This window comes from Alexandromys fortis, unplaced genomic scaffold (genome assembly GCF_014885135.2).
Source record: "Alexandromys fortis isolate MF-2015 unplaced genomic scaffold, M_Fortis_MF-2015_v1.1 scaffold_5, whole genome shotgun sequence".
NCBI classification, from domain to species: domain Eukaryota; kingdom Metazoa; phylum Chordata; class Mammalia; order Rodentia; family Cricetidae; genus Alexandromys; species Alexandromys fortis.
This window is the reverse complement of record NW_026067924.1, coordinates 16,652,013-16,665,098: the sequence shown is the minus strand read 5'-3', so window position 1 is coordinate 16,665,098 and position 13,086 is coordinate 16,652,013. Positions and strand designations below refer to the sequence as shown.

Sequence of the window (13,086 nt, the reverse complement as noted above, 5' to 3'; positions counted from 1 at the left end):
TTTTTTTTTTTTTTTTTTTTTTTTTTTGACTGAATGATATGCTAGTCTGGAATTAATCACAGTTGAATTTTTCAGCCTCAGCTAGCCAGCATCAATTGTTCCAGCAAAACAAATGATTCACTTTGGTAGTACTGGTCTCTTGTTAACCACAGCTGGTTCTTCAGCCTCCTTAGTGAACAGAAACTGCAGTATATTTAAAATACGACATGAGTGACCTAGAGCATTGCTCTCAACCTTTGTATTGCTGTCACCGTTTAATATAGTTCTTCATGTTGTGGTGAACCCCAGCCATAAAGTTGGTTTTGTTCCTACTACATAGCTGTAATTTTGCTACTGATTAATTAATTTTTTTGTTTTGTGCATTGATGTTTTGCCTGCATTTATAGATCTTGGAATTAGAGTTGTGAGCTGCCTGCCATGTGGGTGCATGCTGAGAATTGAAACCAGGTTCTCTGGGAAAGCAACTGAGTCATCTCTCCAGATCTTGCAGCTGTTAGACATTGTCAAATGGGTCACAACCACAGGTTGAGAACCCCTGGTCTAGAGTCTCCCATCAAGGAAAGTTCAAAGTCTCTCTGAAATGTCTTAAGTTGGTCACCCGTCCGGCATCTGCATTTCCCTCAGCATTATCTTCCAAGATCTCAAACAGCTCTTTAATCTCTACATTCAAAGACTTCTACAGTCCAAAGCTCCAAAAATGAGTCCACAATCCTTTCACAAACCTCATGGTCAAATCCATCACAACAACAACACCTCTCTCTTGTACCATTTTTTTTTTCAGTTTGGTTTTAGTTCATGACACAAAGCAACTTGAAGAGTAAAAAATTTATTTGGAAAAAAAATTATTTGGTTTATAGGTTATAGTCCATCATCTGGGGAAGTCAGGCAGAGTTTTAGGCAGGAACTGAAGCAGAGACGATGAAGGAATGGCTTGCTCAGTTACTTACTTTATAGAACCTAGAACGGCAGGACTGACACCACCCACAGTGGGCTAGGGACTCCGACCTCAATTAGAAACTAACAAAACGTTCCAGGCATGTTCATCCCCAAATCTGATGGAGGCTGTTAGGTATGATCTTCAGAAGAGCCTCTCCGCTGAGGCAAAATAACTCCAATTAGACCAGATTAGACCAAATCAAAGATGCCCACGTTTAATGAATGCAGCACTCCCGGGGGGGGGGGGGGGGGGGGGGGGGGGGGGGGGGGGGGGGGGGGGGGGGGGGGGGGGAGGGTAAGAGTGGGAGAGATCATCAAAACCAGCGACCATGTGTTTCTCTTTTCAGTGTGAGCCTAAATAGCCCGTGGGAGTGGTCCTAACCCTCCCTGGGGAGGGGTCAGCACTTGATGGGCTTCCCTGTGGTGGAGTCCGGACCAAGGCAACTCCCAGGGGAAGGGGCTTAGGATGGATGCCAGGGACTGGGGTGGTGCTTCCAATCAGAGGTAATTCCCTAGTTGATGTTCCCTATTCCCAAGTGTGTCAGATTGACAAGTGAAGCTAACTATGACACTTGGCTACTTAGAGATCTAGATAAACATATTTTTATTTATTATATGGATTTAAATTCGTTTAGGAGGAATAGCAACCAAATGTCCAGTGGATATGAAAAAAATCTACATTAAAAAATCATTGTTTAAAAAAAAAAAGAAATGAAGTAATTTCAGACTATCCCTTCAAAAATGAAAGAAATGTGGTCTCAATTAATAAACATAATTTGTCTTTTGGTCAATAAGGGGCCATGCTGAGAGGAATCAGTTTGTAACGAGAAATTCTATTTTAAATAACTGATCAACATTCTAGGTTAAGTCCAGCAGTGTAGGCTCAAATCTTGTTGCTCAATGTCTGGGAATCACAAAAAGAGATAGTGCAGGCCATGGCCCAAGGGACGGTGGAGTCACGGTGCAGAGGATACTGCTTGGCAAAGTTCCAGCAAATCCTCACCCAGGGTTCAGTTGCTGGGTGCCGTCTTTTGCTTTCATTTTTAGGAGCAGATGCTTGCATGATGGGGAGTTTTCTGCCTATGCAGTCCCTGGGGAAATATATTCATGTTCCCAAGGGAAACTTTGAAGACAGGGGGTCTTGGCTGAAGGAAAGGTGAGTCACAGTAGAAAGAGTCTTCCTTATGTCCCAAGAACCGTGGCACCAATAGGGCAGATTCTGAGAAATTTCTTGTTCAGCTCTGGATACAAATGTCATAAATATATCCTCTTCTGTGGCGCTGTCAAGGATAGTTAGGTCAGAAATGTCACCACAGGCTCGTGGGCCCCTATAAACCTGTCCGTGCTATAAATTCCCTTCTCCAGGGTATGCAGCATGTAAGACGGGTAGCGGGGGATGGATTCCTCCAAGCGGAAAAAACTCAGTTGCTCATCTTCCTGATTTGAACACACCATTGCCCTATATCGGAGCCTTTATAGAGAGAATAAGAATAGTGTGGGTTGATAGAAAAAGAATGTGGTGCAAGAATCTTGCTCTCTGGGATCCTATGAAAAGAGCAGGCCTTATTTTAAAACTAAAGAACGGAGAAATGCTACAATCAGCCAGCTAAATGCTTATTATAAGACGTTTTGCAAAGCTTGCATTCTAGAAAACATCAGATGATTGCACACATAGCTTGGTTAAGGCAAAAAAATAGTTTCAGACTGTCTAAAGTGCATGAGCAACCAGCCTAGACACGGGCTGTAAAAATAGTTTTATGCCTGATTTGACAAACACTCCCCCAAGGTGTTGTTTCAGATAAGACTGTTCTGTAATTTTTCTTTTCGCCCTGAACATTTAATGAGAAAGTAAAAATGGGATCTGGGGCTCTGATGCTGACTTAATGTGGCTAATATGCTGTATAAAGAGAGAGAACAGCTGAACCCTCCGGTGTGCGTTCGTCTCTTTCTTCTTCAGCCGACTCCACACCCCCTCTTTGGAACCTGAACCCCACTGAAGCTGGATTTCAGCAGAGAAGAGAACTGGAAGGAACTGTTGGCCCTAGGGGGAGTTGGCAGAATTGGGGTTGTTCCATCTGAAGAGTAGCTGAGAAGCTCTGTCTCCATCTTGTGGCCATTTCGGATAATGTAGCTGGGGTTTTTAGGTAACAGCACAGAGAAAAGGTCCAGTTACAGCAGTCTCCAGCGCCCATTTCCCTAATCTACTTGGGGAGAGAATATGTAAATCATTTAGGTTTTCCAGCTTCTATAGCAACTCTAGCCAGGCTCTTCTGGACTAAGTGCCACCTAGTTAAAGACGTGAACAACGACATACTATCTACTGGTCAAAGACCACATCGGCAGGGTGACCCCAGTGCCTTCAAATGACCTCTTGGTAAAACTCAAACTAAACTGACAAAAGATGTAGTCCCTGAACTGTCAACCTGTTAATTTAGGAATCCTGACCCCAGCTGTCTAACCTGGGTGAGGCCATTTTCCTCACTCTGATCTTTCGTCTCCCACGTTCAAGCACGGAGCTCAGCCCCCTTTCCTCGCTCTCTGTGGTCTTTAAATTTTTTCCCACTGGATTAATGGATATTTTGATGTTCTGTAAAACCATGTTTATTAGTTTTACATGTAGTCGTGTAAAGGCATACAGGTCTTCTCTGTCTCCTTTGTGGGTTCAAATGACTGAGGTTAAACCTGGTCTGCCTGTTGCTGCTCTCATTAGCTTCCTGGGACCCTTCCTATTTATGAGCAGCGTGACCAGATTACCGTAGTAGTTGAGTCGTACGTGGGTCACCTGATCTGAGAAGGGATCCCACAGCATGGCTGCTGCATCTTCTCTTTCTTGTTGGGACCTTCACTCAGTATGGCAAGGTTTCTGTGTCCTGACAACAGACACTCAGCTTAGGAGCGGTATCTTCTCTGACATCTTGTCGCCTGCACACCTCACCGATGCTGCATTTTCTTGCCTACGACCGGGGACCCGGCATTCTGGTTCTGGTCTTGTCCATTTACTTACTAGCTCCGCTTTCCTGCTCTTGCCACTAGAGGTGAAATACCTTGGGAGTTTATTTTGGAACAGGGGTAGAGCCTATTGTGATCACTTAAGTTTGCTTTGTGAGACACCAGCTGCGATACCGGCTAGGGATGTTGAGGGGGACCAGCTAGGCCACTCTTTCCCTAGCATTCTGGCCCTCAGAAATGGGAAGATATTGAATATTTTAAACAAGGGAGTCCTAGCTTGATATGCTACGCATCAGTAATGTAAATGCAAGGGATAAACAAGCTGTAACCATGCCGTGAGATAATTAGGCAGAAATGTTAGTAGTGGCGCATACATAGCAACAAGGAACCCATTACACAGTGACAAAAAGGCAGGAGAAAAACACGTGTGATTCCCCACCAAGGTCTATTCCCTTATTTGGTCACTTCTTTATGCTTGACTAAAACTCCAAGGTCCAACTATCAAAACACCAAGATCCAGTCATCAGAATTCATTATTTGGCTCCACTGGCTAACATTGCGTGACTTAAACTCATCCTAACACAGACTCCCCCCTTTTCTCCTTAAAAACTACTCCTGCAAAAAAAAATAAATAAATAAATAAATAAAATAAAGCAAACAAGCAAACAAACAAACAAAAAAACCAAACCAAAACAAAACCCCTACTGCTGTTTTTACAATCCAATCCAGAGGCAGCGCCCTCACTCTCTTGTCTCTTCCCTGGGGTAATAAATCTCCTTTGTGCAGAGAAGTGGGTGTCTGGGTATGTTCAGGGCCAGCTCTGAGTCCCCCGCAGTCAGCATTAGTGATCCAGAAAGATAAACTGGTGTTAGGATAGCGGAAAGCGGTGATGACTGTGAGAGCTGGGCTAGTGCTGGCTTTGCACAGGCGACGCCTTTGTTGCCCATGCAGGCGCTTGCCTTGTGATTGTTTAAGCAATTATTTTGTGAACTGTTTGGCTTGTGTGATGTTTTAGAGCCCAAAACTTGAAAAGAAGCCTGCTGGGTGTTGTGGCACTCGCCTTAAATCCCAGCACTCAGGAAGGAGGCAGGTAGGCAGATCTCTTTGAATTCAAGATCAGGCTGGTCTACCTCAAGGAGTTCCAGAAGAGACCCTGTCAAAAATAAAAACTAAACCAAACACATGCAACAATAGCAAATAAATAAATAAATGGCCTATTTTGTAAAGCAGAAATTTTGTAAATGCAAAGAGATACAAATTATGAGATAATTACATGACTTTTTCTTTGGTTGTTTGCTTGGTTTTTTATTGTTTTGTTTTTCGAGACAGGGTTTCTTTGTATAATAGCCTTGATTGCCCCAGAGCTCACTTAGTAGATCAGGCTGGCCTTGAACTCACAGAGATTCTCCTGCCCCCCAAGTGCTGAGATTAAAGACGTGCACCACCACTCCTGGCTTACATGGCTATACTAACAAATTTCAGTGTATTTTTAAAAAGTTTATGAGTATTTAAACGTTTTACAGTTAGTAGTTTTTTAAAACAAAATTTTTATTTTTTGAAAATTTTGTACATGGAGACAATGTATCTTGATTGTACTACCCTATCTAAATCTCCCCAGAAACAACCTCCCCCATATATCTGCCTTCCATCTTAATGTCCTTTTTAATTAATTAATTAATTTACCCTTTGAGTCTAATTAGTGTTCCCTATATACACATGGTTGTGGGCAACCTACTAGTGGCCACTCCCATCCAAAGAATGTGACTCTCCCTTCCCTAGCTGTCAGTCAGCAGCTAGGGCTGCAGCCTCTGAAGTCCCTCTCCCACCTGTGCTGGAATCTTTAACTGCCTGGATCATGCACAGGTAATCACTGTGGCCAGACAAGGCATTTCACAGCAGCCCCGCCCCCTTCGCTTCGGTTTCTTACATTCTTTTTGATTCTTCTAACAAGATGTTCCTTCAGCCTGGGGGAATTAGTAATTCTAAGGACAGACAGGTTGATAGCAAATGAAAGCATAATCAGAGAATGGAATTTGTAAGATTCTAGGCAGTCTACTAACTAGACAGATCCAAAATACACGTGAAAATATAGCTTATGTTTCATTGTGCACAAGGTATGTAAGCAGTAATAATTTCAGTCTGGTGTGGTGGTTCTGGTGTGTGTGCGCGTGTGCGCTCTGACTTTCTGTTTTTAACGCTCACAGAAGTGCTGATTTCTAACAGAGGGACTGGCATATGTATGAAAATGCCATAATGAAATTAAAGTAATAAAATGGAGTCAAGAAGGGACTTCAGCTTCATCCTTTCCTTCCTTATCCCCTTCTTTCTCTTCTCTCTATTCGCACCCTGATTTCTTGGTTTTTCCTTCAGTGTTCAGGAAGGAACTCACCAGGAGAAAGTGCATTAAATTGATCAGGCCGGGAACTTCGCTCACACCCTAGCAACAAGCATCAAGTCAACTACGATGGTTAAAACCCAGAGTTTAGTAAGACTTAATATGATGGAACCAAGCGGCCATCCTAAGCAAGTTAGGACTTGAGTTCATAGATACTTATAAATCTCTGGCAAGATATGAATTTACAACTCCTTATAAACCTCTTGTTTTAAATAAAAGACCTGAGTCGACGAGGATGGGATTCGAACCCACGCGTGCAGAGCACAATGGATTAGCAGTCCATCGCCTTAACCACTCGGCCACCTCGTCAGGACATGCGAATTCCATCACGTGGCTCAACCAAAGTTTTCTAGCACCACACTGTGGTGCTCAGAGGGACTTTGGGGGGCAGTCCGGGACACGTACTTTGTCCCCAGAAGAATAAACTAGAAACCGAGAAAGTAAGAGGGGCGAAAAGACTCCAGCAGGAACAACAAAAAGGAGCTGGGATGTGTGCGCTTTCGCAGCGTTCAGAAAAACAGTCACCTGGATAGGACCTCCGGGAAGGAGCATCTCTGCAGATGTTGGAGCGTGTGATCGACGTGCTAGAGCCCGTGACGCGCGCGGGTTCCCACCCCTGTGTCTGTGCTGCGACCTCTCTGGAGGCTACTTCTAGGAACGTGGTCGCTGGCTCAGAGTAGAGGGGACTCAGGATCCGCGGGTTCTTCTGTTTAGTAGGATCCCCGGACTCTTCTCCCAGGCTATCGGCACTAGAGGGACCCTGATTTCTTTCTGGCTTGCCTAGTTGACATTTGATTTTCCAAGGAACGTGGTGCTTGAAAAAGTACGCGTAAACACACGCACACACGCATGCGCGCGCGTGGACCGAGGGGCAGACAGAAGGGCCGGGTGGAAAGGAGGGAGAAACAGGGTGGGTAGACGCCCGGAGCTACAGGATAATTCCGGAAAGGAAAGAGGTGAAAATGACTATTTCAGTTGTTTTTGTTTGTTTTAGGATAGAAATAATGAATAAAATAAACAAACATGGATAGGGATTACTGACTAATCAGGGCCATAAACGTCTGCTTGAAAATGAGTTAATAGCAAATTTTTTTGGTTGTTGTTTTGCTTTGGTTTTTGTTTTGTTGAGAGAGGATGTAGCCTAGGCTGGATTCAAGCTCGTGGTAGCCCTCCTGTTTCAGGCTTTCCAGTGCTGGAATTACAGGCATGAGCTACAGTTTCCTGCTTGAGAAGTACGTGTCCTCCCTTCCTTTCACCCTCTCTCCCTCCTTCCTTCTCTCCCTCCCTCCCTCCCTCCCTCCCTCCCTCCCTCCCTCCCTCCCTTCCTCCCTTTTTCTCTCTTTCAAGATTTATTTTTATTTTCGTGTATGTGTGCGTGTCAATGTAGAGGTATACATACATGTGCATGCGGATACGGGAGGGAGCTGAAAAAGGGCGTGGGATCTTCTGGAGCTGCTGGGACCGACACCCAGGCCCTCTGGAAAAGCAAGAAGGCTGAAGCGTCTCTCTAGCCTCGGACAGCAAGTTTTCCAAGGAAGAGAACGGAGATTTTAGAGGCAGGCGCAGAGCAAAGGTGGACAGGCAGTTACGATACAGGTCAGATGGAGAATGAGTAATGAGGCGGCAAGTTAGTAGCTGATGGGCAACCCCCCCCCCCCCCCCCCCCCCCCCCCCCCCCCCCCTCACCTGGAAAGGAAGGCGTCAGGAAGATTCCTCCCTGGGTCCTGGGAATCAATCACCGCTAGCACGGGAAGAGGGAGAACCAGGTGCCTCACTGTTCAGTCAGGACTCTTCCTTAAGAGTGCACCAACATCTTTTTTTTTTTTTAATTTATTAAAGATTTCTGTCTCTTCCCCACCTCCGCCTCCCCTTTCCCTCCCCCTTCCCCAATCAAATCCCCCTCCCTCGTCAGCCCAAAGAGCAATCAGGGTTCTCTGCCCTGTGGGAAGTCCAAGGACCACCCTCCTCCATCCAGGTCTAGTAAGGCGAGCATCCAAACTGCCTATGCTCCCATAAATCCAATATGTGCAGTAGGATTAATTACCCATTGCCATTGTTCTTGAGGTCTTAGTAGTCCTCTTTGTCCGCTATGTTCAGCGAGACCTGTTTTAACCCAGGCTTTTTCAGACCCAGGCCAGCTGGCCTTGGTGAGTTCCCGATAGAACATCCCCATTGTCTCAGTGTGTGGGTGCACCCCTCCCGGTCCTGAGTTCCTTGCTCCTGCTCGCTCTCCTTCTGCTCCTGATTAGGACCTTGAGATTTCAGTCCGCACCAACATCTTTGTGCTTGCTTTTGTGAATTCAAGAGTTGCAAAGAGTAGTTATTTTCTTCCATGAAGAGCCTTTGTGTTGTGATCTTGTTGCATGACCTGCTTGGTCCAAGCAGTGCCTCCTCAGCTCTGAGGTTCCCACCACCTTACTCTCTGTGCCCAGCCTGATTCTGTTTTTTTTTTTTTTTTCACCAAGAGGAATCTATACTTCACTGTCTTCAACAAGTCATTTTCTTCACGGAGCGCTCTTGACTTTTCTCTTTAACTTAGCTGAATCCCTTACTTCTCAGCTTAAAGCACTGATTCAAAAATTCTGATTCAAACTAATCACATGCTTTAAAGTTTTACTTGCTTCAAAATATGTGTAAGCGAAACAGTGGTCTTAATTTCCTTTAGTAGTGGCAAAGGTTTTTCACTATTTAGTATTAAAATAATTTATTAATTTAGAGACAAGGTCTTTCTGACCAGCAACTTGTGATTGTCCTGCCTCAGCCAGCCTCAGGCTGGGGTGTGCACCGCTGCCATTTGCTCCTGTTTCTGTATGTGTTCATGGGTGCGGGCGTGCACCTGTGTTTGCATGCACGAGGAGACCAGAGGATAACTCCAGTGTTGCTTCTTATAAGCAGTCCACCTTTCTCTTAGAGGCAGGGTCTCTCACTGGGACCTGGAACTCGCCAAGTCAGCTAGGCTGCCTGTGACCCTTAGGGTCTGCTTGTCTCTGCCTCTCCAGCACTGAAATTACACACACATATGGCATGCTTGGCAAAAACCAAACCAAAGTGAGGGCTCTGGGGGCTCTCCTGTGGTCCTGATGCTTAAGGCAAGCACTTTACTAACTGAGCCATCTCACCAACTGACCACCCCCACCCCCCAACCACATTTTTTTTTTTGTCGCTGTTGGTAGTTGACCTGCTTTCTGCCTTTTCTTTCACAGTGTTCCCTGAGACTGGATGCAGCTGTGATGTAGCTGTATCTGCTGGGGCCGGATTCCCCTCGACCCATGGACCTCTGCATCGTGATTTTGGGATGGTTTCCACCTGCTGTAAAGTGAGGTTTCTCTGATGAGGGGGATAGCTACATTTATCTGTGGGTCCCCTGATGCGGGAGAATTATCTGTATTCTGTCAGTCATGTGTTTTAATAAAACACTGATTGGCCAGGCAGGAGGTATAGGTAGGTCAACCAGACAGGAAGTAGAGGCAGGGCGATGAGAACCGGAGAATTCTAGGAAGGAGGAAGCACATTCCCCAGTCCGGCCCAGACCACCAAAGAAACAACATGTGAGCTGCCCTGCTGAGAAAGGTACTGAGCCACGTGCCTAACACAGATAAGAATAATGGGTTAATATAAGCTACAAGAGCTAATAAGAAGACTGAGCTAATGGACCAATCAGTTTATAACCTGATGTAGACCTCTGTGTGATTTTCTTTGGGACTTGCCAGCTGTGGGGTACCAGGCAGGACAGAAACCCCACAAGCAGGCCCTCATGTTACAGTCCCCAGATAAAATGCTGGCGTGGTACAGTGGTGGTCGTAGATTCTTTCCTAAGGCCCACAGCGTCAGTATTTCCTGGGAAGCTGGCTAGGTATGTAGCACCAGGCATGCTTTCCCTCCTGTGGAGTGGGACTTACGTCCCTCTAGACAGCTGTGGGCTGCCACTGACATGTGAGTGCCACTTGCTGCACCTTTGTGCATGTTCTAGCTGGTTCTACTGATATGTCAGCTTGACCTGAGCTAGAATCATCTGAGAGGAGGGAACCTCCATTGAGAAAATGCCTCTGGAAGATCCAGCCTAGGGCACTTGCTTAATTAGTGATTAAGGGAGGGCCCAGCCCATTTTGTGTGGGGGGTCACTGCTGGGCTGGTGGTTCTGGATTCTGTAAGAAAGCCATGATGAACAAGCCAGTAAGCAGCGAGGGCTGGAACAGCACTTTAGTGGTTAAGAGCTTCGATTGCTCTTGCAGAAAACCCACTTTCAGTTTCCAGTAACCACACGGCAGCTCTCAATATCTGTAACTCCAATTCTGACTTCTGTGGGCAGCAGTCGTGTGCGTGGAAAGCATGCATATATGCCAGTAAAATAAGCATACACACAAATATATGTAGTACAGTGTTATTAATGATGGTAATCATAGTCCCAATGTTGCTTAATTGGTCTCTTGAGTACATTCCCTTTGTCTAACTGGTTAGTTTTCCTTCTGTGCTTGGGTTTGGGCCCAGAGACTTATGACTGCTAGGCAAGTGTTGTACCCCTGGTCCTTTGACCAGTATCTCCCCAAACTTGTGGGTCCTCAGTCGTGGTTCCTTGTTCTGTCTTCTTAAGAATGCAAACCCTTATATAACTGAAATCATGTGGCATTTCTCAATGTCTGCATGTTTTACTGAACATGCTGTTTTCAGATACCAGGAATTCCCTCCTCCTCCTCTTCTTCCTCCTCTTCTCATCTTTTCTCCTTTTCCTCCTCATTCTCCTTTCCCTCATCATCATCTTTTTGTCCTCCTCCTCTTCTACTTTTTTTTCTTCCTCCTCCTCCTATTCCTCCCTTTTAGGCCCATCACCCCCTTTGTTGTAGGATGCTTTGCTTTTTATTCATTTTATAATTTCTTTCCGTTTGTGGTGATGATTATTTTTTTATCCATTTGTTTATCTATTTCAACATTTTTATTTTGGCTTGCAGAATAGTTGGCTTCATTATGGCGTTTTAATACCTGCTAGGTTTTTGTTGACTCTCTCCCCATCTCCTCCTCTCCTATTGTTCCTCATTTCCTATTTCCACCTAAACCCTTAGGATTTCTTTCTTTTAGTGAATGAATAATATTTCATTCATTTTACATATGACAGTTTTATGCTTTGATCAGACACTGAGGTTGAATCCGTGTGATCAATGAATGCTTTCACGACTAGGAGTCGTGAGTCTAGGAGTATAAGTGTCTCTACCATTCAAATTTCATTGGACTATAAAGAAGAAAACTACACTTATCTTAAATGCAGTCAGTGACTCTTAGAAACAGTACATACCTACAAAATCACACCTGAATGTTTACAGTAAGCCAGAAACCCTTTCATGTTCCTCTCCTGTTATGTCCTCAACAGAGCAGGGAAATTCCCTGCCATGAAAGACCCTACCTTGGCTCTTCCCTGCCTCCTACCAGTTTGACATGCTATTCCTGCCAATGGGAGCATTGACCAGCACTATTCCCACACCTCTCAGATCTTCAACACAGCCACCAAAATATGTTTGAGCCAGGCACAGTGGCATATACCTCTAATCCCAGCAGCTGGAAAGTTTGAGGCAGAAAGATCAAGAGTTCAAGGCCAGTGTGGTGGTTTGAATAAAAATGACCTCCATTAGCTCATAGGGAGTGGCACTCTTAGGAGATGTGGCCTTGTTGGAGGAAATGTGCTTTTAGGGGGTGAACTACGAGATCCCAATTGCTCAAGCCAAGTCTAGTGTGACATTCACTTCCTGCTGCCTTCATATCCAGATTTAGAAACTCCCAGATCCTTCTCTACCACTGTTTCTTCCTGCTTGCCACTGTGCTTCCCACCGTAATGATAAAGGACTAAACCCCTGAACTGTAAGACAGCCACAATGAATTGTTTTCCTTTATAAGAGTTGCTGTGGTCACGGTGTCTCTTCACAGCAGTAGAACCCTAACTTAGACAGCCAGCCTCTGCCTTAAAGGAAGTTGAGACCAATTTAGGTTAGACGAGACTGTGTCTCAGAAAGAAAAAGAAAAAAAGAAAAAAATTTCAATAGCCAGAATGCTTGTTTTTATTTTTGGTTAGGTGTATCTGTCTGTGCACATGTGTACAGATGTCTGAGGAGTACAGATGTCTGAGGATTCCAGAGGTGCCAGATCCCCCTGACCCGCAGCTGTAAACTACTTTATGTACTGGGACTCAAACACGGGTCCTATGCAAGAGCAGTGTGTGCTGTTTACTGCTGGCTTAGCTCTTCAGTTCCCTCATAGTTTTTAAAAATCAAAAAAAAAAAAACTTCAGAGAGGTAAAAGGAAGTACTTATTAAGCTTCTGCTACTCTAGTTTCTCTCCAGTGTAATAATTCTTATAGCTATTTTACTCTCGCAAATGATGGAGAGCAAATCTAGTTAATGATATTACTATATTCCGTTATTTTTTACTTTATTGTATTTATTTTATTATTTTATTTATTTATTTATTTTATTTCATTCCATATCAATACATTCTGAGCTTATTTATTATCTTATAAATACCGTGCCAAAAATCTTTAAATTTTTTTTCAAATTACATTTGTTTGTGGGAGTGGGACATGCACGTGTCATGGCACACCTGCAGAGGTCAGAGGACAGTTTAAGGGAGTCGGTTTACTTCTTGAACCACATGGGACCTGGGGAATCAAGCGCAGGTTATCAGCTTTGGTGATAGTGCCTTTTCCTGCTGTGCCGTTCCCTCAGTCCTAAATACCATTCTGTTGTAAGTATGGAACTAGGATTATGTTTTCAGTTGTGTTTTTCTCTCTGATTTGGTTCTGGAGGTCGAACCTGAGCCTTGTT

General features: G+C 44.6%; 1 non-coding gene across 1 annotated transcript; it reads right to left on the bottom strand.

Moving 5' to 3' along the window:
- Positions 1 to 6,507: 6,507 nt before the first annotated feature.
- Trnas-gcu (transfer RNA serine (anticodon GCU)) lies at positions 6,508 to 6,589 on the bottom strand. The gene has a single exon. It is a non-coding gene; the product is annotated as a tRNA-Ser (tRNA).
- Between the last annotated feature and the right edge of the window lie 6,497 nt (positions 6,590 to 13,086).